The sequence below is a fragment of the Sabethes cyaneus genome, chromosome 3, assembly GCF_943734655.1.
Source record: "Sabethes cyaneus chromosome 3, idSabCyanKW18_F2, whole genome shotgun sequence".
Classification (NCBI taxonomy): Eukaryota; Metazoa; Arthropoda; class Insecta; order Diptera; family Culicidae; genus Sabethes; species Sabethes cyaneus.
In genome coordinates this window covers 425,531-452,078 of record NC_071355.1, presented here as the reverse complement: position 1 = coordinate 452,078, position 26,548 = coordinate 425,531, and positions in this window count along the sequence as shown.

Genomic DNA, 26,548 nt, shown 5'->3' with positions numbered 1-26,548 from the left:
TTTTATTTGTATGAGAGTCCTTATCCTCAAACCATCATAAAATCAATTCATGCCTACAATAACCCCCCCATGCCAAATTTGATTCCATTTGCTTGGTTGGTTCTCGAGTTGAGGAAATTTGTGCTTCATTTGTATGGGAGCCCCCCCCCCCCTTAGAAGGGGAAGGGGTCTCAGTACGCCATAGAAAAAGATCTTATCTCCAAAAACCCCCACATGCCAAATTTGGTTCCTTTGGCTTAATTAGTTCTCGAGTTATGAGGAAATTTGTATATTATTTGTATGGGAGCCCCCCTCTTAATGAGGGGAAGGGTCTCAATTCACAATAGAAAAAATTCTTGCCTTCTGAAACCATCACATGCCAAATATGATTCCATTTGCTTGATTAATTCTAAAGTTATGAGGATATTTGAATTTTATTTGTATGGGAACCCCCACTCTTAGAAAAGGAAAGGGTCTCAGTACACCATAGAAAAACAAATCCTACCTTCTGAAGCCCCACATGCCAAATTCGGTTCAATTTGCTTAATTAGTTCTCGAGTTTTGAGGAAATTTGTCTTTCATTTGTACAAAAGCCCCCCCTCTTCGCCCTCCTTAAAATTGGTTTCTAACCTCCCTCCCCCCATAAAATTGCTGGTCATTTTATCTATCCAACGACACATAAATTGTTCAGTTTCGTACAGCAGTTTAATAGTTATTAGCATTTGAAATCTTTCATTTAAACGTTACACTTCTATTTTCGTTTTCACAAAGGGGTCTAGTATAGTAGTAGTCCCAGTATAGTAAACAAAGACGTAGTCCTACGTCAAAAAAAAAGATTCGAAGATATATCTATAAGCATATCCACGAGAGAGAATTTGGCCAAGTATAGACGAGCGCGCAATGAGTTGACCACGATTCTGAGGAGAAAAAAGCGTCAGAAGAAGGACAGAGATCGTGAAGAGCAAGAACAACTATTCCGGTTTTTTTTCTGTTTTTATTGTCTCTGCCTCTGTCACGGTCCAATGTAAATTTTTTGTAAAGTGGTGGAGCATTTTGTAAGAAGAATGGCAGACTGGGTGAAACTGGTAAATTTCAATGAGGCCAAAAATATATTGGGTCGTTCAATGGTAAGTGAGACTCCAACCCTCACTCTCTCGGTTGGTACGCGAGTGTTTTGGCAATTAAACTATTATCGCGCCCTTCTATTAGATGCGCAAGTTCTATGAGAATGTGAAACAAACTTGTAAACAAAGGATACACACTGAAGCTTGATATGTACAGGGACGAGAAGGAAAACCTGAACATGGATGAGCGCGAGGCGGTCGACAGGTAGAAGTTGTCTCAACGGCGAAATGTAGCAGAAGGAGACGGAACGGAAATTTACCTAGGAATGGCTTCAAACGATAACAGAGTTCCAGCTCCCGATCCGGCAAGAAGTCGACCAACCGAATAATAGAACCGCCGGCAAGGACCGATTCCTGGCAGAACTCTACAAAAATGGTGAAGGACCTTGCTGCGGCACTTCAATTGACGGTTGCAAGGATATGGCAGGAGGTAACCTATTTAAAAAATGGTGATCGGCTCGATTGCTGTAATGAACGCCGCCTAGAAGGTGCTCTCCCAGATTTTGTTGCGTCTATCCCCAATAGCAAGCGAATTCGTGGGCAGTATCAGACGGGCTCTATATGGGACCGTGCTATTACGGAGCAAATTTTTACTCTCCGACAAATTCTCCAGAAATGTCGGGAGTACGACGTGCCCACGCATCATATCTTCGTGGATTTCAAGGCTGCATACGATATAGTCTAGCGCGAATAGCTATGGAAGATGATTTACTTTTTTATGATTCTTGTGCCATACACGCAAACCATAGAAAGTGTATTTTTTGGCAAATTAATAAACGCGCTATGCTTAAGTTTTGCGTGCATGCAAGTACGAGGGGGTATGAGAATTAGGGATGAGTAAACCCAGGACATAGCTCAGTGGCAAGCAGTTCTTCATACGGCAAGATCCACCACGGTTAAAAAATTTAACTCTCCTCACAGTTTTCATCGTTCTCATCGTGCCACAGTAGATGGTTTCAAAATGGTCAAAATAGCTCTGACTCCTACAAGAAAAAAAATCATCGTTCTTTCACCGTTTTATTCCTATTCTACGCTCTCCGAGAAAACCGTCGTGATCGAATCAATTTTGCAGATTTGAAATAGCAGTGCTGAAAAAATACAGCAGTCATCGCAACCCCTTTACAAGGGGTTGAATTTGACATCGCTAATAGCTACCGGCAGTGCCCGAAAAAATTGACCGTTTTCTACCCTTCAAAACGATTCATTCATGAATTGCAGTGCTGAATGACAATCAGCATAATTGACCAACTATTTATTGGTTCAGGTGTCAAACGTTATATTGCGATTAGCGTTAAACACAAAAGAAACTGAGATGCATGAGAGAGTAAGGTTGCTGTGTTGAGTAAACTTATTGTCGCGCAAAATTCAGCTGTTTCCGAAATGTACAATATGCGTTACGAAGTAACGACATCTGTTGTATTCAACAGGGAAACATTGATAGTTTCAAGCATACTCTCACGCATGGCGCCAACTTCTGTTATTTATTGTCAGTAACTAGAGGCGGTGTCTTAATCAGGCGTATTGCATAAATTGAATATGCGATTTCTAAACACTGGCTACCAGACATTAAATCGTCAGTTTTACCTATCACTTTATAAAATGTGAGCCAATTATAGCTTGGTTCGATCTGCGGATTCCCTGGCTTGGGTGAGAAAAGGCACCCATGCTTAATTAAGCGTGGCTTAAATGACCCTCCTCTCTCTAATGTTCCACTCTTTTCTCTTCACGTCTTGTCCCACTCTGTTTGGGTACTATAAACACCTTTGTTTTATTACTTTTTGCTACCGTTCCCTCCGTCGATTGTAACTCCTACCGGTATAAAGAAATAAATTAATACCTGACCTAAGCATATTTAAAAGTCAAGACAAAAACACAAGGTTTATTGATTGATTGATCGATTTATTTATTTATTGTCGCTAATCAATGCTGTAGGCCATTTTGGATTACATTTTATTAAATATTTTCTAACTTATTAATTTAGTCGTAAAAAATATTAGGAATTATTGCTGCGCAGTAAATTACAGAAGTATTGCTTAAGTTTTATCTTAGACATCGTAAAGTCAATATTGTTGCAATGTTTATTGTAAACTGCCTCATTTGATTGAAAAGTCCAAATTTTGCATAGTTCATTCTATAATTATTAATCGCAAATATTTGTCAGTGTCTCAAATGTCGTGTTGGTACTGTGGGGGTTGAGTATCCCTGGAATAGAATATCACTCGGTAGGCAATCTGCTACACAAATTCGTTTTTGCTCTTAAGATGCTCTTAACATGGTGGAAACGAAACAAAATGTTGCTAATAGTATTATTAGTGCAGTGAAACTAAATAGGTTATCATTATCAGAGGCTGCCTTCTAGCCGACAGGGAGCAATTTACTTTGTAGGGGTCAGGGCTGAATTCGGCCGTCCTAAACTGCGCGTGTGGGGAGTGCTCCATATCCTTACCAATACAGTTGTTATAAAGTTGTGGCAACCGATATATGACTAAATTCAGTCATAAATAAGTTACTGCAACTGAAAGTACCAAAAGTGTGCTACTTGGGATACAATTCATATATATCATTGCTTGTTGTTTCAGAGGCTGTTTGTTTTGAATGTATGGATGCATTGTGGGAAAATGAATAAATAAAAATGAATAAATGGGAAATGTGTATTAATAGTACAGAATGGATAAGTACTTTGACTTGAATGACTGTTTTTATAATGCTTGTTTTAAACTTTGTTTCCTTTCTTTTTTTTTCCTTTGGTCCACATGATCAACATGGATGATAAAGGGAGGCCTCGATACTCCGAGCTCCGAATATAGGTTGAACAATTCGATGCAGTCATGGTTGGAAAAAAATGGTGCGGTACAAACATTGGTAAATGGAATGGTTCTGTATGGTTTGGAATTGAGGATTTCGGTGCGACCATTGACAGAGTGGAATGATTCGGGCAGAGTGGAAGTGTGTGGCCCGGTGCGACCATAGTTGGATGAAAGAATACGAATGGGTGTTTGACATGATCATTAGTAATTGAAGTGGCTCGGTACGACCACAGTTAGACAAAATGGTTTGGTACGACCATTGACAAATGAATGGGTGTTTGACATGATCATTAATAAACTAAGTGGCTCGGTACTATCACAGATAATCAAAATGGTTCGGTACGACCATTGACAAATGAAATGATTGAGTACGATCATTTCTCGATAAAGTATATGGTTCGGTACGACCATAGTTAAATGAAAAGGATAATTGGTTGACATGATCATTACAAAATGGTTCGGTAAGACCTTAGGTAAATAAAATAGTTCTGTAAGGCTTAGAATTGAATGGTTCGGTACTCAGCGTTATGCGGTCATGGAAGGGAGAAATGGGAGTTTGGTATTGGGAGATGACGACGGACGAACTGTTAAGCGGTTCAAAGGACTTCCAGGACGAGGAGAACCCCAAGCCATCTCCAAGTTTTCATTCGGGGGTTAGTGAAAACTCCTTTTGTCCAGCGCCTCTGTGGTTCATAGGTACAAGGGGGAACCAAAGAGCCACATGCCACATCGTTTCAAAAAAATATTAATATATGCCTGACCGCATTTCAAGGTCAAAAGACTAAAACACGAGTTTGGTCAGTAACAATATGTTTTTTTGTCTAGTTAATGATATAACGATAATTTTTGTGTAGTTTATATCAAGCCACCCTTGTAAACATCATAACATGGTGATGTTTATAGCTCTGCGTCAAACTTTTCTTTGGCGGCGTAAGCAATAATCTCATAACCAAGCTGCGATAGCTTGTGAAGGAATGCGTCGGCCACTCAGTGACTAAAGCAAGAAGCAGAGAACTACTTGTGGACTTCCTTGCATCACCAAAATCGTGAGCGACGTCTCTCCCAATGCTGCTATGATTTCTCTGCTCTAAAACATTTCTAGAATCTAGCTCGTTGTAGTGTGATCGATTTCATTTTGAAAGAGAGCCACACATGATTTAACTGCAGCCGTAATAATTAAAGCGAAGGGCGTGTTATCGAAAGCGCCTTCAATATCGAGGAAAGCACAAAGTACCGTCTCTTGATATTTGAGCGTTTTCTCGATTAAGTTCACTACGCAGTGCATTGCAGTTTCTGGAGATTTACCGTGTTGGTATGCATGTTGATTTCCATGCAACGGAGTTTATTATACAGTTATCCGTGATTTTCTCCATTAACTTGAGAAGCGTTGATGTCAGACTTATTGGTCTGAAAGACTTATGCATGATTTTCTCTTTCTTATCTGCTCGGAAGTTATAACGCTGTTCATTTTCTGTAAGAAAGTGGGTAAAATACCATCAGGATCTAGTGATTTTATTAGTACAAAAGAGCTAAGTGCCCATTTAATCGAATACTCGAATCAGCGTGCCAGCAGAGTCGAGTCGTCTGCTCTGTTACAACGGAGTGGATTCAGAGTCTTTGTTAGAATGTGTGATGTCTGTTAGTTAGCCTTCGACCTTTGCCCGTGGGAAACTTGACATAGCTAGAGCGTTGGAATCCGAATTGGTAGCATTCCGAGACGGTCTGTTTCGAAATGGAGTTAAGCTCGGCTGCTTTTGACAAATATGTTAGTGAAAAATTGTATTATATCGAAGTAAAAATTTTCTGTCTGTTGAAGTTCAAAATCGGTTAAATTATTTTATATTTTAAAAACTAAAAAAAGAAGTTTGCAGAAAACTGCTACGTATAATTTGCTACGTAACTTCAATATATCTTCCTAGCCGTTCGCATTTAATCATTTTAAATGTTTATCACAAGCACGTCTTTAATTCACCATCACTAAAAAAACTCCTCTTCACCTTTGATATACATGTCTCTGATAGTAACAGCAGCAGCATCAGCGGTCCAGCATCCGAGACACCTGTATTGTACTGACCTTTCTACTCTCTGGTAGCACTGGCAGCTGGCCGGTACATAATACCCGTCCCGTGGCCTTTAATTAAAAGATAACCCACGTACAGATAATGCAATTTATCATCACTGCATGGCGTCAGAGCAGAAAAGCCCAAGCCCAGGTCCGAGTAGAAAGTGAGAAGATTTTCGTTGAGCGCCCCCGCTGAGGAGGGTTTCAAATTATTGTACAAAGCGTGCTGCTGGTGATCCGTTTGTCAACGACCCGAAAGTTAAAGTTTACGGCTTTCCTGAGTATTATTATAACATTAACTGGCTTAACTTTTTTTTCCCAGTGCGGAATATTTTAAATTCTCCAGAAGAGATCTCCTTTTTCATTCGCATAAAACTTGCTGTTGAATAAAAGAATAACTGTTTCCGAATTTCACATTCGCAGTCAGCATAATCCGATATCCAGAGCTTATTGTAACGATGGCTGCCGCAAATTTCCAGATGCTGCCGAGAGTACGTGTGCCGCTGATCGGAAAGGGGGACAAAGGGTCGCATGCATTTGGAAGTGAATGCAATTTTAACTATATCCTGCTCGAGCGAAACGGCATTGTTGTTCACTCACTCGCTTTTGCTGTCATTTTGCTGCAGTAAGAGCGAGCCCTTCAAGTCCAATTGCGCCCGTTTCGTGCAGATCTCGAGTGCAACTTGAAAAGCAACGGGATTTAGAGATGGGATAAACCATTGACGGTACTGTTTGTTTCGTTACTTACTGGAGAACGAACGTGACGGTATGCTTTTGAACACTCTTTTTTTATTTCTTTTCTGTTAAAATTTCGCGTGATCAAAACGGTTAAGATAAGCAAACCAGAAGCTGAAGATTTTGTCAGTATATTAACGTTTTATATCGCGGCTTAAAGAGACTAAAATCCCTAGCAAGTCATGACCCCCACAAAAAAAACGAAGCTGCCAGTGGCAGCCTTCGGGAAAAGCTCTACAAGCCAGTAGGCATTGATAGCCAATGTGCTCAAGATAACGAGAAGTGCTTTCAATGATGGTGGAATTTCAGCAGATTTCATCGCCATTCATGTGGTCACACCCACACGCAGTGTAACCAGACTGTACTGATTTCACTTTACGAGCTCGACGTTGGCGGGACTATTAAAATTTGGCAACAAGGCAGCCAGTTATGCGGCATTGAATTTGAATTGCATCTCTCGAGGAGTGCTATCTGTGCAGAATCATGTACTCAAGAATATTCCTTCAGCGATCGTAATCGCCTAACCCGGTAGCGGCCAAGTGCTCACTTGAAACTTTCATTATTTTCATTATTAAATAATAATTGAATATCCAAACTTTGCTGTTCGTCAGGTCTTGCTGTTCTCTAGCGATAGAGATACCTTTCAAAGCAACCCTTACCGGTAGAGGGTTATCACAGACACGTTTCGCTTATATGCTTCCGGCATTTTCATGCTCTTGAGCACGACTCGATAGGGAAATTTTGATACTGCTGCGTCCTGCCAAGGCAAGGAATGAACCGATGCACGATGATGATGGAGAAATCTCAATCAATCATCGAACATCGATGTCTTGTACAGTTTTGCGACGTCTAGCGAGCGAAGATATATTTATATTTACATCGTCCCATCGACCTTCACGTTTATATATATATATAAACCGGGTTGAAGAGTTCTCGTGAAAACGGGTCGATTTAACTGCAACCTTCAGTTCACTGTGGAAACTATTCGAAATATTTGAGCAAAAATTGGTTTAGATAATTGAATAACTTTTAATTGGTCTGCAAACATTTAACAACCAATATTTGATTGGAATTATATTCAGTTCCATAGGTGGTTAATCAATGATGGATCAAAGCATCACTCTTAACTTTCATTCCATTGTAATGATTCCATTACTCTCTTATTCCTTTTCCGTCTGTCTGTCTGCTGACTGCTATTGGCATTCAAAATCGACGGTGTAAATTATAAATTGTTTGCAGCAGCTCAAATGCATTTGTTTGATTGCTTATCTGTCACCGGCGTTTCCAAGATGGATCATTCTCCAAGCATCAGTTCGACAATACCTTCAGCAGTAATAGTAGCGCACAATGTCAGGTTTAAAACTAAAGCTGCAAAGTCGACGACAGAGTCCTAAGAGAGTAAAATTTACTAAAATTCTGAAACAGAAAACTTTCTTACTTCCCTACTTACTTCCCTACTTACTAAATTACTTACTTACTTACTTACTTACTTACTTACTTACTTACTTACTTACTTCCTTCCTTCCTTCCTTCCTTCCTTCCTTCCTTCCTTCCTTCCTTCCTTCCTTCCTTCCTTCCTTCCTTCCTTCCTTCCTTCCTTCCTTCCTTCCTTCCTTCCTTCCTTCCTTCCTTCCTTCCTTCCTTCCTTCCTTCCTTCCTTCCTTCCTTCCTTCCTTCCTTCCTTCCTTCCTTCCTTCCTTCCTTCCTTCCTTCCTTCCTTCCTTCCTTCCTTCCTTTCTTCCTTCCTTCCTTCCTTCCTTCCTTCCTTCCTTCCTTCCTTCCTTCCTTCCTTCCTTCCTTCCTTCCTTCCTTCCTTCCTTCCTTCCTTCCTTCCTTCCCTTCCTTCCTTCCCTTCCTTCCTTCCCTTCCTTCCTCCCTTCCTTCCTTCCCTTCCTTCCTTCCCTTCCTTCCTTCCCTTCCTTCCTTCCCTTCCTTCCTTCCCTTCCTTCCTTCCCTTCCTTCCTTCCCTTCCTTCCTTCCCTTCCTTCCTCCCTTCCTTCCTTCCCTTCCTTCCTCCCTTCCTTCCTTCCCTTCCTTCCTTCCCTTCCTTCCTTCCCTTCCTTCCTTCCCTTCCTTCCTTCCCTTCCAACCTTCCCTTCCTTCCTTCCCTTCCTTCTTTCCCTTTCTTCCTTCCCTTCCTTCCTTCCTTCCTTCCATTTCGCGACCCAACTGAAGGAAAGTAATAAAGGTCAGTAGACCTAGTAAAACAAATAAACCTAGATAGAGATGATTTCTGCGGAGGGCTGCAGATAGTTTTAGGTGGTCTTGTTATTGTCTGTTATGTTTTATGGAAGAGTCCAAAATTTCTCGAGTTCGATTAGTTTTCGAGTTATGCAGAAATTTGTGTTTCATTTGTATGGGAGCCCCGCCTTCTAAGTGGAGGGAGGGATCTCTAACCATCATAAGAACCTTCCTCGACCCTGAAACCCCCTACATGCAATTTTTTACGCTGATCGGTTCAGTAATTTTCGATTCTATAAGGAATATACGCACAGGCAGACAGAAATCCATTTTTATAGGTATAGATTTTCAGGCCTGTTGTTCCTCATGTTTTTCACATGTTTTTTTTTTGCTATTTCTACGTATTTCGACTTTTTTATTCTCTTCTTTGCTTTTTTCATTTCTTGTTTTCTATCCCGTTTTTCTCGTTTCCTTTGACGTTTCCTTTTTGATTTCTCTTGTTTTCTATTTCATATCCCCAGTCATGTCTCGATTGCCTTCTTTTTCTCTATCATTTTTCCTTTGTTCCGCTGTTTTCTCTTTCCGCATTCCTATTCTGTCCATTTTCGGTTCCCATTTCTTTGCCCTTTTCCTGTGTCCTCTTTTTTGTATGTATTTCTTTTTTCCCTGCCGTTTTACCATGTCCTCTTTTCCTGGGTCCTGTATATTTTGTCATTTTCTGTCCCGTTTCGAACTTTTTCTTTTTTCAGTCCAGGTTTTTTTTCGCATGACAACTTTTTTTCAATTTTTTTTTCATCTGTTCCGTTCTTCCTCTTATTATGTCCTGCTTTTCCTCCTTTTCGGTCACGTTCTGCTTTTTCCTCTCCGTTTTATCCATTTTCCTGTTCCCGTTTCTCTATTATCCAGCTCTCGTCGGTTCTCCTTTTCTATCCCTTTTTTCTCCTTTTTGTCCCATATTTCCTCCTTTTCTGTCTAATTTATTATCATTTATGTTTGCTTTAGCAGTTTTCTTTATGCTTTTCTATCATTTTTCTTCTGCATTTTAATTCTTCATCTTTCGTAGCAAAGTGTCCTCGTTTTTTGCCTCGATTTACCGCTTTTTCTCTCCCACTTTCCACTTTCATTCTTTTTATGACTATCTTTTCTCTCTTTTTCTGTCGAATTTGTCTTCATTTTCTTTCTCGTTTTCTTTCTTTTCTTTATCGGTTTTCCTTCTTTTCTCTAGTGTTTCGTCTTTTCTCTACCGTTTCACCTTTTCCTTTAGTCCATTTGTCTTTTCTTTTTTCTCTGTCCCATTTTCCCATCGTTTGACCCATCGTTCCCCTTTTTTATTGCATTTGATCTCTTTTTCCCGGCTTCTTCATTTCCTCTAGCGATTTTATTTCTTCCCTCACGCTATTCTTCTTTTCCCTTTTAGTTTCTCTTGTTATCAGTTCAGCATTCCCTTTCCTGTCCCGTTTTCCCCCTTGACTTTTTCGATTCCAGTTTTCCATTCCGTTTCTCGGTTTCTCTTCTTGTCCTTTTCTCACGTGCAGAGCTTCGACCGATCCTTTTTTTCTACCTCAGTCACATCAACGTACATTCAAGTTCACACCGTCCGTTTAGTGGTGGAATACGAACGCTATACATAACACAACTGGCAGTTTGCTCAGTCAAACGTCGATTGAACGCAGTAGAACGAATGCGTTCTATGCCTTATTGACATTTTCGTTTCGATCAAGTTGCCTTTACCGTTTGGAGCAGCGAATGAATGCAAAACAGTCAAAAAACTGGCAGTCACCACGCCAACAAAAAGCAACCGCGCTATCGTATATTAAATACTACAAAAAAAAACAACTACTACACGTGCATGGAAGAAGTCGGTCGGACGGTCCAATACAAACGAACATTTTGCTTGCGTCGGACCGACGTCCGGGTGACAAACTGTACGACTGTTTGCTTTTGCAGAGAGGCCGCTTGAAATGTTAGACGATCCCTTTTCAAGCCCTGCTCACGTGTTCTGTTTTTCTTTTCCGTTTTATCTCTTTTGTCTTCCGTTTACAGTTTTTTTCCTTTCCTGTCCCGTTTTTTTTTTCGTTGTGTTTTTCCAGGCCAGTCTACCCCATATTCTTACTTCCGTATTCCCTTTTTCCCTTCTTTTTTCTTATTTTTTATTCATTTTTTTAGTTTTTAATCTTTCGCAACAAACGTTTCGCAACAACGTTTTCTCCAGTTAGCTAGCTTCGAGGTTACGACGCTGGTATAACAAGCCAGTCGTCATATGTTCATGTTTCAGCTGGACGGTACTGTTAGATAGAGTCGAAAGGATCGTTGCACTTTTCCCGGCTGTGAAGTCTGTCGATAAGGAAGAGTGAGCCCAAGCAACCAAGAATTGGAATTTTACTTAAGGAACGAACTTGAAAGTTCATATTTGGTTCAAATTTATTTCTTACTGAACAACAGGACACTACATTTGTAAACCGAACCTCATTCTCAATAAAGAATCGTTAACATCTGTAGCAACTTGAAAGTACAACATGCAACTTGACAGTAAGCAACTGTTTGGATAATGGTGTCTAAGGAAGGTTAACAAGCTTTATGTCTATAACTATAATTATAACTAATTTCAAGTGTATTTTCAAGCTGAATTTCGTGTCCAATTGAATCTCCAATTTTAAGTCAAATTTCGAGTCCAATTTCATTCCAATTTCCCCTCCGGTCACGAGTGCAATTGCAGAATTTCATGTGCAATTTCAAATTCATTTGAGGTCCAATTATATTTCCTTTTGTAGGTCCCAAATCAAATTTAACTTTAATTCCGATTTAAATACAAAATTTAAATTTAAATTTTAATACGCTTGACGTTTCATTAAAAGCTCAACAGCACATAGCCCACGGTTCATTTTGACCATATTTGGATTTCAACCGAGTTTTGAAGTCAAATTTCGAGTCCGATTTAATTCCATTTTTACTTTCGATCTCAAGTGCAATTGCCAAATTTTATGTGCAATCTCAAGTCCAACTGAGGTGCAATTTTAAATCCAATTTAGTGTCCCATATCCTTAGTTTCCCAATCCGAATTCAAATTCGATTCCAATTTCAATTGCGAATGAAATCCAATTTTAAACCTGATTACAAGTGATTTCAAGTGCGGTTTTTAACTCCATTTTAAGTCCAATGTAGTGTCCCATTTTAAATCCAAATTCAAATCCAATTTGATTCCAGTTTCAGTTCCGAATTGATGTCCTATTGCAAGTGCATTTCAAGCCTAAAATTCGGTAACTAATTTCAAGTGTGTTTTCAAGCTCAATTTCGTGTCGCATTGAATCTCACATTTTAAGACAAATTTCGAGTCCAATTTCATTCGAATTGCAGCATTTCATCTGCAATTTCAACTCAATTTGAGGTCTAATTTTAAGATCACTTTAATGTCCCATTTTAGGTCCAAATTAATATTTAATTCCAATTTCAACCCTGATTTGAAGTGCAATTTTAAGTTCAATTTAGTGTCCCATTTTAAATCCTAATTCAAATTCAATTCATTTCCAGTTTTAACTCTGATTTGAAATCCAATTTCAGATACAATTTCAAATCCACTTTAAAATATTATTTCAAATGTGTTTTTAAGTTCAATTTCGTGTCCAACTGAATGTCCCACTTTATGTCTAATTTCTTTAAGTCATTGCAGAATTTTAAGTGCAATTTCAAATTTATGTCAGGTCTAAGGTGTCAGGTCAGGTGTCCGATTTTCGGTCCTAATTCAATTTTAATCTCATTTCCGATTTAAAATCCAATTTTAGGCATGATTTAAAGAAATTTCTAGTGCAATTTCAGGCCCAATAGCAAGTCTAATTTGGTGTCCCATTTTAAATCCTAATTCGAATGCAATTTAATCTTAGTTTCAACTTCGGTTTGAATTCCAATTTCAAGTACAATTTGAAACCAAATTTTAAATATAATTTAAGGTTTGTTCAATTTTGTGTCCAATTGAAATTAAATGCCTCGCTTTAAAACCAAAAACTTCAGCCTCACTGTAAATCTAATTTCGAGTTCAATTTAATTGCATTTTTACCTTCGATCTCAAGCGCAATTGCAGTATTTCTAGCGCAGTTTCAAATCCATTTGAGGTTCAATTTCAAGTCCACTTTAGTGTCCCATTTTTAGTTCAAATTCATATCTAATTCTATTAATTAATTAATAAATCATATTAATTCAAATCTAATTTAATTCCAGCTTCAACTGTCAACTCCGTGAAATCCAATTTCAAGTGTAATTTTAAGTCCAGTTTCAAGTGAAATTTCGAGTTCAATTTCGTGTTCAATTGAATGTCCCATTTTAAGTCTAATTTAATTCCAATTTCATCTCCGATCTCATGTTTTCAATTTTAGGTCCAATTGAAATCCAATTTAGTGTCCTAATTTCAGTCCAAATTCATATTTAATTGCAGTTTCAATTCAGACTTCAAATCTAATTTCAAGAGCAATTTAGGACCAATTCCAAGTCCAATTTCATGTCTAATTTCAAGGTCAATTTCATGTTCAATTAAACACCATTTTAAATCCAATTTAATTCCAATTTCACCTCCGGTCTCATATTCAATTTAATGTCCAATTTTATATCTAACTTTAAGTAGAACTTTACGTCCGATATCAAGTCTAATTTAAAGTCAATTATTTATTTCCAGTTTAATTTCTCCTAACAAGTCCAAATTCTACTTTAATTTAATTTCAATTTATGTTCGACTTAACGTCCTATTTCAAATTTATTTTTTTAAGTGAAAGGTATTGTTTTAACTCTAATTTCAAATTCAGATTGAAGTTCAATTTTAAGTCTAGTCCTAAATGAAACATTAAGAATTTGGATTTCAGTTTTAATCCGAACTTGAACATAGCCATGTGTTATCGTTGAAACTTTTTCTTCCTGTATGTCAGTAGAGGTGGAAGATTAGTACTTGAATTCATTTAAGATCTTTGTAGAAGTCAATCTGAACCTACCAAAATTTATTCTAAACTTTCAAAAAGTTTAAAAAGTTTATTTTAAAGATCCAAATTATAGCTTGCTGTCCTACAACCAACCGAACGGGTTGTACCAGACAGAAACAATGCTTATCGTACTATTTAAATAGATTTCATGAGCTGATAACAGGTTCTGTTTTCAAACGGAGAACAGGCAGATTATTATCACAATTATGTGGTGAAACTGTTGAAAGTACTTTTAATTTTAGTGCGGATGAAAGCAAATAAATTTTCAACAGCTCGGGAAACTGACTTGCATCAGACAGCATAGCAGAGAGAAAACAAGAGACATCAGAAAACTTACCAGAAGAAACTTTTCAGTTGATTGGGTCACACCGGAGATGCTTCCTCTTTGCTGTCCTTCAGCCGAACAGATTATGTTCAGAGGCTAGGCCTATTATGCCAGAATTGAATGACGTAAGATTTATATCAAACAGTAAATGCCAGTAAATTTATAGCATTCCCATTCATTCGAACAACTTTCACACAAAGTTCACAGAGAAAAAAACAACACTAAGCACAAGATTTATGTTGCTTCCCTTGAGAGCGTTCTATTGCGGGAGCAAAGCGGTAATATCCATTTGCTAAATCCCTCTTCATCAACAACATCAACACAGTATAAGAGATACAAAGCAAAAAGCTCACCACCTCATGGTAATAAATTTATCCCATTCAATAGTGCTTTTTCAAAGTGAGTCAAAGGCGATTGGGGGTATCGTGCGAGAGCACATGGCTGCAAAACTAGCTAGAATCTAATCAAATCTAAACTAACAACAAGGCAAGAGCGCTAGCGTTTCCATTTCCAGATTGCAGCTGGAAAACAACTGGGGAGTGGCAAATCGGCACTTTCATGGCAATTGCCAATCACTAATTGGACCCGGTATCAGTTTGTTGAATCCATTTGCGAATCATTATTGAAAAGCATTCTGATTGGCAATCAGTAAGTGCATTCATCGGTAAGATGATGCAGATTTTGCGGTGGTACAAAACCCATAAACAAGCTTTAGAAATTGAAAAGTCGAACAACTGTTCGGTTCTGTTCTGCCAAACTCATTCCCAATCAAGGTGCGAGCATTAGCACGATTCGATTTATCCTTTCCCGCTGAGGTTCGGAGTTTTCTCCAGAACTCTTTCGGTCAACATTGATGGACGGTATTTTTCCAATATGATCAGAATTGAATAACACACAATGTTTGTTCCTGGCTGACCAAGGAGTATTCCGCAATCACAAAAACCGAAGGTGCAGCTTTCTGGCTATTTGTACGATACAACCCCCGAAAACCCCCCGGAAGGAACGTCCGTTTGCCGTTTTGGAACCATTTCATTGTGTGGCCCCTGTCGGAAAGTTGTTGGTAGAAAGTAAAAATAAACTGCAATGTTGCAACAGCAGCATTCCATTCAAAACCGTTTTCCGGTGTGTAGATATTCAATGTTATTGCAACGAATTCATCAGATTTTAATTGTGCACGCAGCAGAATTTCGGTACATAGTTTATTCGGTTTAATTTCGTAAAAGCACGCAAAATGTTGATCGCCCAATGATAATATTTATTTATCTCATGTTGTTGGTTTGAACAAAATATGAACATTCAAACATTTCTTTAAAAAAAAAAATAAAAACATAAGGAATTAATTATAGCGACAGCGGAAGCAACAAGCAAACGAACGAACTTAATCAAATGACAAACAATCGCACCGTTTCGCCTAATTGATCACACAATATGGCACCGGTAATAACTTCTCGAAACCTCATGGTGACTTTCGCGTTCAGCTACTTAAACTGAAGTCATATTTCCCGTTCTTGGCACTAGACTATTCCGCTTTCCATACAGACCTGGCGCACCTGCCTGCAAGCAACAAAGCGACGACGCCGACGGTCGGGTTTTGCAACGCCAACGACAATCCGTTTCGCTCGCTTCGGGAAAACTTTTGCAATCAACAAAGCGGTGTTATCGTCACTCTGGTTTTTGCCTGTTTTTGCCAACTTTGAAGCTCTCTATAGAATAAAGCCGGAAGACTGAAAACTTTAGCGTCTGCGAGTTTCAACAGCCAGCCAGCCAGCCAGTGCCGAGATTGCTGCAGCAAAGCTACTAACTTCTATTAAATAAACAATAGGATATTAAATAGGGACGTAGTTCCTATTTCTCCGATCAGCGCAGCATCGAGTTGAAATCGAAATTAGTTTACTCCAGCTTTCATGATGGTATCAGTGTTACTATTATCTTTGCTGCTGCTGCGGAAACTGGTGGGGGAAAATGAAAACTAATTTAATGATCTTTTCGATTTGATTCAATCGACTAGTGTTTTATTATTCTTTTAACAAGCAGTTTTAAATTGTCGGTATTAAATCAGACCATACCAAGGGACATAATTCTGATTTTAGGAAAAACTAATTGAAAGTTTGTTGATCTATGTTTTTGTAGCTGTTAATCGTTCGTAATCTAATTAGAGTAAAATTGGGAAATTCTTGAGCGTTTGCTACCATTAACGCACTTTTTTAACCTACTTAAATGCTGTCTGATGCAAGTCAGTTTCCCGTGCTGCTGAAAATTTATTAGCATTCATCCGCACTAAAATTAAAAGTACTTTCAACAGTTTCACCAGATAATTGTGATAATAAAATCTGCCTTTTCTTCCGTTTGAAAACAGTTCCACTCTACAGCTTTAGATGCCATACTCTTACAGAACCTGTTATCAGCTCATGAAATCTATTTTAAATAGTACGATAAGCATTGTTTCTGTTACAGTGCCAAAACCACACCGTAATTGGTTTTGTGCCTGGTACATCCCGTTCGGTTGGTTGTAGGACAGCAAACTATAATTTGGATCTTTAGAATAAACGATACCACATGTCCATGTTCAAGTTCGAATTCAAACTGAAATCCATATTCTTGATGTTTCATTTCAAACGAAACTGAAAATTGAACTGCAATCTGAATTTGAAATTAGAGCTAAAACTATACCTTTCCCTTAAAAAACCAATTTGAAATAGGCCTTGAAGTCGAACATAAAGTGGAATTAAATTAGTAGAATTTGGACTTGTTATGAAATTGGAAATAAATAATTGACTTTAAATTAGACTTGATATCGGACGTAAAGTTCTACTTAAAGTTAGATATAAAATTGGACTTTAAATTGAATATGAAATTATATATGAAATTGGACTTGGAATTGGTCCTAAAATTGTTCTTGAAATTAGATTTGAAGTCTGAATTGAAACTGCAATTAAATAGGAACTTGGATTTAAATTGGAACACTAAATGGAATTTCAATTGGACCTAAAATTTGAAACATGAGATCGGTGATGAAATTGTAATTAAATTGAGCTTAAAATGGGACATTCAATCGAACACGAAATTGAACTCGAAATTTCACTTGAAATTGGACTTAAAATTACACTTGAATTTCACGGAGTTGAAAGTTGAAACTGGAATTAAATTAGATTTGAATTAAAATTTAAAATGGGCAAACCGAAATTGAAATTGGTATAAATATGACTTTGAATTAAAAATGGGACACTAAAGTGGACTTGAAATTGAACCCCCAATGGATTTGAAACTGCACTAAAAATACTGTAGTTGCACTTGAGGTCAGTGATAAAAATGGAATTAAATTGAACTCGAAATTTGACTTAAAGTGAGGCTGAAGTTTTTGGTTTTAAAGCGAGGCATTCAATTTCTGGGTATGAAATGGGGAAGGCAACTAGGAAGAAGCGCCCAACATAGCTCTAGCCATCCCAAGCCCCTACCTAGCGTCTCCACGTGGCCATACCTGGAAATACTTCAATTTGTATAATTGAGTAGCCAAGCTAGGAGGTGCGGGGTCGTGCGGTTTTCAGTTCCTAACCTTACAAATGTAGTTTTAGGCAACCATTAAACCACACGACTTTAATTTCAAGTATTATATGATTTATAGTAATTTTTTGGTAAACTAATCTATTTTCAGAGAGCGAAATAAGGCGCTATATCCTTGGCCAATTGCAGCCTGGCTTCTGGTCTAAATGCCATTAGTTCATCCCTGAGGGTCCGGAGTATCACTTAACCCTTATTAGCAAAGATACTCCCAACGACTGTAAATAAATTGGTACGGGAGGTCTACGCTTTCTTCCTTCCCTTGATTTCAAGGAGTTTGATGGAATTAGGTATTTTTTCTAGTTCCACTTGATTCCTTGGAATTCTCTCTGCGGTACATGCTGCGCAGTTGGCCTGGCCGTTGACAAGAAAAATGATTGATTCAAGTAATCGTCATTTTCCAGGATGCCTTCCAGAATTGGCTGCGTTAGTGTGAGATTAGATAGATTAGATTAAAGCGAGGCATTCAATTTCAATTGGACACAAAATTGAACAAACTTTAAATTATATTTAAAATTAGGTTTGAAATTGTGCTTGAAATTGGAATTCAAATCGAAGTTGAAACTAAGATTAAATTGGATTTGAATTAGGATTTAAAATGGGACACCAAATTGGACTTGCCATTAGGCCTGAAATTGCATCAGAAATTTCTTTAAATCAGGCCTATAATTGGATTTCAAATCGGAAATGAGATTAAAATTGAATTAGGACCGAAAATTGGACACTAATTTGGATTTAACATTAGACCTCAAATAAAATTGAAACTGCACTTGAAATTCTGCAATGACTTAAAGAAATTAAACTTAAAGTGGGACATTCAATTGGACACGAAATTGAACTTAAAAACACATTTGAAATAATATTTTAAATTGGGGTTGAATTGTACTTGAAATTGGATTTGAAATCGGAGTTGAAACTGAAAATTAATTGGATTTGAATTAGGATTTAAAGTGGGACACTAAATTGAACTTGAAATTGTTCGCGAAATTGCACTTGAAATCAGGCTTGAAATTAGTATTAAATATTAATTTAGACTTAAAACGAGACACTAAAGTAATCTTAAAATTAGACTTGAAATGGAGTTGAAAATGCACTTGAAATACTGCAATTGCTCTCGAGATCGGAGGTTAAATTGGAATGAAATTGGACTCGAAATTTGACTTAAAGTGGGAAATTCAATCGGATACGAAATTGAGCTTGAAACACACCTGAAATTAGTTATCGAATTCGGTTTGGAAATGCACTTTAAATTGGACTTCAATTCGGAACTGAAACTGGATTTGAATTTGGACGGATTTGGATTTGGATTTGAATTTGGAAATGGAGTTAAAAATCGCACTTGAAATTACTTGTATTCAGGTTTAAAATTGGATTTCATTCGCAATTGAAATTGGAATTGAATTTGAATTAGGGTTTAAAATGGGACGCTAAATTGTATTTGAAATTGCATTAGAAATCTCGTGAAATCAGGCTTAAAATTAGATTTTAAATAGGAATTAAAGTTAAATTTGATTTGGGACCTACAATAGACATTTAATTCGACCTCAAATGAATTTGAAATTGTACATAAAATTGGAAATGAAATTGGACTCGAAATTTGATTTAAAGTGGGAGATTCAATTGGAATTGAAATTGAACTTGAAAACACACTTGAAATGAGTTATAAAATTGGGTTTGAAAATGCACTTGGAATTGGACTTTAATTCGCAACTGAAACTGGAATCAAATTCGATTTGAATTTGGGTTTAAAAAGGATACTACATTGGACTTAACATAGAGTTTAAAATCGCACTTGAAATCACTTGTAATCTGGCTTAAAATTGGGTTTCAAACCAAAATTGAAATTGGAATTGAGTTTGAATTTCGATGTTGAATGGGACACAAAATTGGATTTAAAATTGGACCTCAATTGGACTTGAAACTGCACATAAAATTCGGCAATTGCACTTGGGATCGGAGGGGAAATCGGAATTAAATTGAACTCGAAATTGAACTTAAAGTGGGACATTCAATTGGACACAAAATTGAACTTAAAAACACACTTGAAATTACATTTTAAATTTAGCTTGAAACTGTCCGTGAATTTAAAAGTAAGAGGCTTTAAAGAGGGACACTAAATTTGACTTAAATTGGACCTGAAATTGGATTTGAAATCGCACTTGAAATCGTTTTAAATCAGGCTTGAAATTGGATGTCGAATCAGAATTTAAAGTGGAATTAAATTTGAATTTGAACATAAAATGGGACACTAAATTGGGCTTGAAATTGAAGATGAGATGTGACTTAAAATTAAGCTTGGAATCGAACATGAAATTTTTCAAAGAATTGGAATTAAAATTTGATTCGTATCGAAAACGAAATGTAAATTGAAATTAGTCTTATAACTAATCGGATATAAAATTGTTTTTGAATTTAGACTTGGAATTTTACTTTAAATTGGAACTAAGTTGGACTTAAAATAGCACTAGCCATTAAACACACAGTAAGCCTAGAAATCAAACTTTTCTTTACTTTTAATAAACTTAACGTTGCATTAAACTCTTGTGTACGTTTCGTGTTCAAATTAAGCAGGTTTTCCCATGTTTCTCATCTGCCTAATCGCCCAATCGGATGTCCTCTTGTAAATTTTTGTAAATTTTTGCTGCGTTGTTGCTTGTTTTTGCATAGTCTCTCGAACACGAAACTGCCTGGTTATTTACATTGCAAGTTAAATTCGATGCATAGTAATCGGCCGGTAAGTATATCTTGCCGAGGTTTCGCACGTCAAAGTATGGGAACTCATTTTTCATACGAGGTGTAGTGCACTGGAATTCTTTGCCTAGCAGTCTTGCTAATATTAAATCGAGCACAGCATTTAAGAGAGGTTGTATTGAGCATTTTAATTAAGTATTTCTTGTTATTGTGATGTTTTTGTTCTGTAAGTTTTTAAGCACACAGTTTTGCGCCTGTTCTACCTAAAGATATTTCATTGTAACAGATAAAAGACACGAGTCTTAAGTTACAGAGTAGAATAAAAAAATAAATAAATAAATAAATAACGACATCAGTTTTATTGCACTCTTATTATGGTTTTGATGACCAATTTTGGTCATGAAAACCATCATAAATGTGTAATAAAACTTGAGAAGTTTCCTAGCGTATGTAATGGTTACTTGAGAGTAGAGGTGTGCGCTGCCGAGCCGCGCCGCCGCTGCCGCCGACACTTTTGCACGCGCCGCCGCCGCCGATGATTTAGAAGCGGCGCGCCGCCTAGGTCCTTTTTCCCGCCGCCGAAGCCATTTACCCACGGCGACGATATAGTCCAACATTGACAAAAATGCAGGTCAACATGTTGACAGCACGTAGTGAACCCGTTTTGTGAATTCATTCTTATAATGTATCTTTAATTTAGATTCAATTAAACTGCCGTGATGCTGTACCCTGAGTGTTACCTACCATGCTTACAACTGAGTGCGAATCGAAAAACCTAACGTAAACGAACTTTAGCATGACGTTTTCTGTCAAACTTCTGTCTTGCTTCCCGGTGCTCATTTCTTTTTAAAGAGACATCAGCGACCAAAATTTTTGAAAAAGTCAATTTTTTTTATTTCAGATTTTGATTCTGCGATCTTTTTTGTTTGTTTTGATACTAATTTTGTAATGATCCGACCATGGGAAGTGACCGAAAAACGATCGAACACATAAGCATTCCACTGCGGCGTGGAACAACCTCGCTGGAATAAAACGCCGCTCCTGTAAAAACACGATTTTCAAGCTCTATGTACCTTTCTCTCAGAAACTACACACCGTATTGATTTTTTTTTGGTTTTATTGGTAGAAGCTTGGCAAAGACTTTTATAACTTTTGAGCTTTGTAAACTAATCACAGCTTGAAAAAAGGAAAAGAAAATTTTTTGAAACTGTAGTTCTTTTACAATTGCCGAAGGGACGGTAGAAGAAAGTGATGAAATTTTTAGAGTGATGAGAAAGAGTGGAATGGTGAGAGCTAGTATTGCTTTTCATTTCGCGGTTGTAAACTGACTGGTGCCAAAATTAGGTGCCGGTCTTACCCCCATACTGATTTCCAGTGTTGCAATACCGCACTCGAGTGGTTTAATTTTCTCACACGCGCGTTTTAGTTCTAACGAACACGCCAGCATGAGTATCTCCTACGGACTCTCGTTCTTATTTTTTCATGCGCTGTGACAAGTTTTTGCGAGTGTGTATTTAGCTATCGGCCACAGTCGCCGCTCTCGCTCGTCATTGCAATCCAAGCAGCTGGCACCGATCGCTCGCGAAGGCTCGCAGTCTTATCCGCGTGTGTAAGTGAGGACGTAAGGTGAACAAAAAAGAAAAAAATGCAAAATAAGCAGTGTTGGGCACCACTAATTCGCTAATTCGCTTACCGATACAATTTGCTCGATATTCGCTAATCACTAATCGCAAACTGCAAATTAACAGTCACTGTCTATGTTTGAACATATCGCAACAACTTGCATTGTAATCTATCACTGTACAACTTATTACTAATTTGTATATACTACACGACTTTTCTTAATTTAACTAAGATCAAAACCTATTATCATCGATAAAATGCTTTACAGTTTATTAATTTTAAAATAAACAGCGGCACTTCATTTGGAATTATGGAGCAGCAACAATTCGGCTAGTCTGAATATAAATTATAAAGTATAACTAGCGTTCCTAGATTGGACGGTTAGCGAATTAGCGTTGCCCAACACTGAAAACAAGTATCCATATATCCTAGTATGCCGCTAGACCGCACGGGCACACGTTGTAGTGTTTGTGAGCGGGTTGTGCAGAAAGACATTTAGAGGCTGTGCGCTCGCTAGCGCAGGATGTATGCACGCAGCATCGGTGGTCGCTTATCGTACGCTTGCGTCAGTTGCGTAAGCGCTGGATGCTGCTTATACTCGCTCGTATGGGCATACTTTACTTCTTGCTCGATTTGCAACATTGCCGATTTCACCCGCCAAGTTTTAGGCGCCGTCTATTATACGCAATGCATGTAATATCCCTTAATTTAAAAAAAACACATTGCCAGAAAACTGAAATTTTAATTCGATCTATAACAATCGGACGTTCATATGTACGGCATAAAATCGAAAGATGGGGTGCGTATCCCAATCTTTCCTGCCTTTTACGTACTAGTGTCTACCATATCGCGTATTCGCAAACATACAAATAAAAAATTATTCAAAGATTTAAGGGTCATTGAAAATGATTCACAAAATAAGCATTATTAAGATTTGTTTTACTAGTCAACTTTAGTTCGATTTTGCAAAAGATTTTGCTTAAACTTATACGAAATGCGGTAATTTAGCGGTCTAAAATACTCGCACGCCGATGCACGCCGCCGCCGTCGCCGAAAATAACGAACGGCGTCACGCCGGCGACGCCGCCGCCGCCGAATAAAAATGATTCCTGCGTCGCCGCCGCCGATAATCTGACCGGCGCACACCTCTACTTGAGAGGTTTCATAGCATAAATAACAAATGAAGTACTCGATTCAGGAAGATTGTAGATTACAGTCGCTCTACAAATGTTTCATACATCACTTTTACGGATTTTGGTTCTATGAGACAATGCAATTGAATGACCGTAACTGAGTGCAGTTCAGTGAAGTTGCTGAATTTTTTTTAAAAATTTCGATGTTTTTTTTTCTGATATATTTTTTACACGAATGAATCCTATTTCATTCCACCTAGACGTGTGATCAATTTTTATCGCATTTGTTTTATAGATAACCTTTGCTCACGAATTTCGTTCTTGTTCTTTCGTCATTCGCCTTTCGTCTTTGTTTTTCCGTCTTTCATTGTTCATTTTTCATCGTTTCGTTGTTTTGTCTTTTGACTTGAATTTTCCGTCTTCTAGCCATTGTTTTTTTTTTGACCTTGCCAATTCTCCTTAAATGGTTAAGAATGGGACAATGTCCGGTGAGGAGTCCCGTAATTATGCGCAGTCCCCTGCGCGTTAAGGTAAGTAGTTTTTTAACTACTGCAGGGTCTGGGTAGATAAACTGTTTAGCTTGTCTACAGCCCTGCGCTTGATACCAACTGGATGCTATTTCCAGCTTTTCCCAGGCCAGTAATTTGCTTTTGACAGCGGAGGTGTCCAGAAGAAATGGTTCGGGACCAATGAACTGATGAGCAAATCCTTGTCTCGCAAGGCTGTCAGCAAGCCTATTGCTCTCGATTCCGCAGTGTCCAGTCACCCAGAATAATGAAACTTTGTTGGCGTTGTTGGTTGCTCTTAATGGCATCTTTTGGTCATCATTCTTGACGCTGTTTTACCATCTTTTTTTAATCGCCCTATCGCCCTTTTTGCACTTATTTGCTCTTTTCGTCGTATTTTAGTTGTCCTTTTTTAACATTTTTATCGCTACTTTTGTGTTTTTCCGCATTTTTCCAGCGTTTTTTATGGTATTTTAACGTTTTCCTTTTTTTTATCGTTTTGTCATCACTTCGCTTTCTTTACGCCACCTTTTCGTCGTCTGCTCGTCGTTCTTTGTAGCCTTTTTGTCATCTTATAGTTGTCATTTCGATGCCGTTTCGCCGACCTTCAATCATCTCTTTGTTGTCTTTTCTTCGTATTTCTCGTTTTTTATCACCTCTTTGTTGTGTTTTCATGGGCTTTTCGCCATCTTGTCATCGTATTTTTGTCGTCTGTTCAACGTTTTTGGCATCTGCTTTTGGTATTGTTCGTAAATTTTTTGATGGAGCGTCATTTCACCATATTTTCGTTGGATTTTCGTCACTTTTTTGCCATTATCAAAAAGTTTGTCATTTTACTATCTCTTAGTTGTTGTCTCGTCATCTTTTTGTATCATATGCGACATGTTTCGTCTTTTGCTTAGCATGTTTCGTAGGCTTTTTGTCGCTTTATAACATTTTTTGTCGTGCTCTTGTTCTTTTTGTCGCTGATTTTGCGTCTTTTCACTGTAATTGCATGTTATTTTTGTCGTATTTTTGTTGTCTTTTAACCTTTTTTTTCGTCATCAACTTTTCATTATTTTTTCGTAATCTTTTCATTGCATTACTATTATTTTGAATTTATAACGATGAAAACGCGAAAGCCACCCGGTGTGATATATACTGAACGTGCCGCATCGATGGTCGGCAACTAACTGCTCGCTTCTACCGAACTACAGTTAATAATCGTCTATCTTTTCGGGGCAATCATACAAAAATAATTACCCGCGCGTATGTGTGCATGTATAGAGTGGTTAACCCTCTAACGGATAAGGCCGTCTGTAGACGGCCTTTGCTTTTGGAGCTCCAGAGCCGCATACGAAATTTGTTTTGAATTGACAACATGCAGAATGTGTTTAGAACAGATTTCTTGACATTTTGATATTAATATCACAACATTCTGACTAACGAAAAAGAGAAATTGGACTTTTTCTAACCTGGCGCTCGTCCAGATAATTATTTTTGCTTGAAAATCAGAACTTAAGGTTCTTTTGAGTGTACTTTCATGATAAAACAGTCATTAGCTTGATCGCATCGTTTTTACGATGTTGCCCGTTAGAGGGTTAAAACTTTGGGAACGAAATTAGATATGAGACTATCTATAATATAAGGGTGCGGCAGTAGTTTAATGGCAAAAATATTTGGGTACCAACCGAAAGAGTGTCGGTTGTAGTGTGAACGACCCAATATATTTTTGGCCTACATATCAAAATTTACCAGTTCATCCAATTTATCATTCATGGCACCAAAAACTTCCTCACTTTACAAAAAATTAGTTGTTGAAAATCACCTGAAAATGATTCCAATAAAATCTACCCCTGTCTCACTATTGACTACTTTCCTCTACCTGTAGTTGTTTCATGATTCGTTAATGGGTAATTAAAAATACATTTAAGTCGTTCAAACTTCAGCAGTGAAAAACAGTGAAGAATGATTTTGTTCCCGCGTCCCAATAAGCAAAAGTTAAATTTTCAGAAGGCGGAGAACCATCGGTTTCTAACGAACGGACATCTGCCAACTGACATTTTTCAGCTGCAAACGTACTGTTTCTCAGTTGAAAGCTCTTCACACGCCATTCGATGCAGTGAGAGTCCTGAAAATATGCTGCTTCCCATATGCTTCTAGTTTAGACATTCAAAGCTCTAATACATACTCTACAGCTCTGCATTGCTCCAAAGACTGACAGATGGCTCGTTGCCTTCATCGTCGCTTGTGCTTTCACTGTGTCCGCTTCACTAAGTAAATAGCAAATTCCACAGTGGCAACTCAATTCCACGCTTGCAGTGATTCCCTAGCGAACGAATACTGGAACTGTGGCTAACTGGTAGAACAAAACTACCAACAACAGCGATTCACATTCTGTCCAGCATCTGTCCAGAAGAGGCAATTAATTCCTTATTTATTGCGATTTGTGCTCCACAGTTCACTCCACAGCAGCAGAATCTCTACCGGCAACAACAACGTACGGTCGAAGTTGTTTCTGGTGTGCAGATTTGTGCGGAAGAATTGCGGTGACCTGCTAACTATAGCTAACTAACAATGGATGATGGAATATTTTCCTTTCCAGACTCCAGCCAGAGTATTTTCTTTTGATCCATAACGGCGGCTGAAAAGATTTCTAATTAAACTTTTTTCTTGAAGCGTCACTTTCTTTTGAAGTGCGAGACTGGATCAGAGAGAGACTTGCTGTTGTAAAAGACTGTAGACGGTATTTTTTTCTAATATAAAAAAAAATACAGACAAGACTGAGAGAAGTGTTTCTCTGAAGGTGTAAAATTATAACCAATTTAACCAATCCATATCCAGTTAAACCATCATCGAAAACAAGAGTAAATGGTTGCACTGG